This window comes from Canis aureus, chromosome 19, assembly GCF_053574225.1.
Source record: "Canis aureus isolate CA01 chromosome 19, VMU_Caureus_v.1.0, whole genome shotgun sequence".
Taxonomy (NCBI): Eukaryota; Metazoa; Chordata; class Mammalia; order Carnivora; family Canidae; genus Canis; species Canis aureus.
This window is the reverse complement of record NC_135629.1, coordinates 49,823,004-49,825,285: the sequence shown is the minus strand read 5'-3', so window position 1 is coordinate 49,825,285 and position 2,282 is coordinate 49,823,004.

The window sequence follows — 2,282 nt, the reverse complement described above, 5'->3', positions numbered from 1 at the left end:
TTTCCTTTTTCCTTTTTTTTTTTTTTTTTTAATACTGAACATGGCTTTTGAGAATCAGGTGTGTCCCGACCCCAGACCAAGGCCCTCTGGTCCCTCCATAGAAAACCTCTAGCCTCAGCTCGCTGCTCAGGGCTAACTCCAGGCGAGGGGTGGAATGGGAGCAGCTGGTTTCCCCCAGTGGCGGTAGCGTAGACATTAGCACGTGGGGCAAACCCCAAGAGAAGCGCTTTATACCTGCCACCTGTTACAACACCTGTCCCAACGGCCCTACAAGACGGGAGACCATCCTTTCCATTTTACAGACGAGAAGACAGGTGCCAAAGTTTAAGGAAAAGCTACCCATTTTAGGAAGAGGCAGAGCTGTGCGGGAGCCACGGCCCCCGCCCACGTCGGGCTGCACGGCCCCCGCACTGCTGGGAATGGCCACTAGGGGGCGCCCTGGCTCCAGACACCGCTCTTGGGGGTGCTTGCGTCCGAGCTGCTGAGCACCCGAGGCCGTGTCAGGTGCTGGGTGCACCTGGTGGGGAAGACGCCCCCTCCTCCGCCACCACCACACGCACACAGGACGCGGGGCTGGGGCTGGGGCTGGGCCTTGGTGGGCGGGCTCCGGCGAGAAGGCGGGCGGGCGGGCGTGGCCCGGGAGGGCGCGGCCGGGGCGCGGCGGGGCTCCGCTGCACCGGAGGCCTTCCAGCCCCCAAACGGGGCGCGGCGAGGCCCTGGGGGCTGCGGAGGAGGCCCTCGGCTGCCTGCCTTCCCCGGCTCCCTGAGACGCAGGGCCTCCCCGGGGATCTGCCTGCCTCTGGAGACTGACGGGCTGGGCGAACAAAGCGTGTCTGGGTCACTCTCCGGGCCGGGGCAGGCGAGGACAGGCTTCCCGGAGGGGCGGGGCCGGCCGCCAGCGGGAGCGGAGGCGGCGCGCGCACTCGTGGGCGGGGCGTCGGCAGCGCTGGCCACAGCGATTGGCTGGTGGCACCGCCCTCCGCCCTAGAGGGCCAATTGGAGGCGGGCCCATCTGCCCCGCCTCGCCTGTTCCCGCAGGTATGTGCCGGCGGACTCCAGCTGGCCGGCGAGCTCCGTAGCGCCGCCTAGAGGCCTGACCGGGTAGAGGCGGCGGGCGCGAAGCGCTTGGCATTTCCTTCACCCTTGTCTGAGCTGCCTGCAGACGCGGTCCTTGGGCTTCAGGGGGTCCCCCCATTAGCTGTGCCCCTCTGCTCTCAAAGTCCTCCAAAAAACGTCCCCCTTGGGCCTAGGGATTCTCTCGGGACACAGGCACAGCTCGAACCCAAGTTCCCTGCCAGGATTCTCAGATACCAGCACCCCAAGCTGTCCCTTGAGTCTCAGCCACCCCCAGCTATCCCTAGCTCAACATCCTCAGGTCCCAGCCATCTCTGAATGCCCAGCGTTTCCCTCAGGGTCACCCTCGACTGCCACCACTGCCAGGTTGGGTTGGGTTCAATCCCCCTCAGCCCTGGGCTTGGGACATTCCTCATATGGCCTCTGTCTGGGGTCCTTCCCAGAACAGTGCTACCTGTCATTGCATCTGCCCTGAAAGTAAGGATTTCCCTCAGGGTCACCTTTCCAGCCTTCTCTGCCCACATGACTAGACGGTGGCCTTCCTCAGAACACCAGACAGGGATGAGGATCTGTGAGGTCAGAAGGTCAGGCTGCAGAACAGTAAAATGAGGACCACCCACCCTCCCCACCCAAAACGGGGATGGGAGGAAGGAGTAAACCATAAACTACCAGACCTTCAGGAATGAGGCAGGGAGCAGCTTTTATTTAACTGGACAACAGGAGCCACACACAATACAGACCCTGCCCCAAGCTTGTGTCTGTCCCCACCCTGGGTGGGCCACCCCTGACAGCCTAGGAGGCTTCTTTCTGCTTCCCCAGTCTCCCTCTAAAAAGAGCCCATCCCATCTGACATGGGACAGAGCCTCAACTCTTAGACACCCCAGGATGTGATTTGTGTCTTTTCTGGGCCCACAGGGACCTTGCTCCCTGCCCTACGTGCCAGGAGCACGTCACAGCTCCAACCCCCAAGTTAGGAAGCTGCTGGGCTCGGGGAGAAGGGGCCAGGCACACTCAGGTCAGGCCAGCCTGGTTCCGGAAGCTGGAGTTGGCATTTAACGGTCTGGGGGCCAAGGCAGCTTCCTCTTGGGTAACCGGCTGCCAGGAAGCTATAGGCCTGGCCCATGCCCCACCAGGCCTGGGGGAGAGAGTGCCAAGGCTCCAGGCTGGGAGGTCTATCTGGGGGATGGGGGGTTGGGTGGGGGCAGATA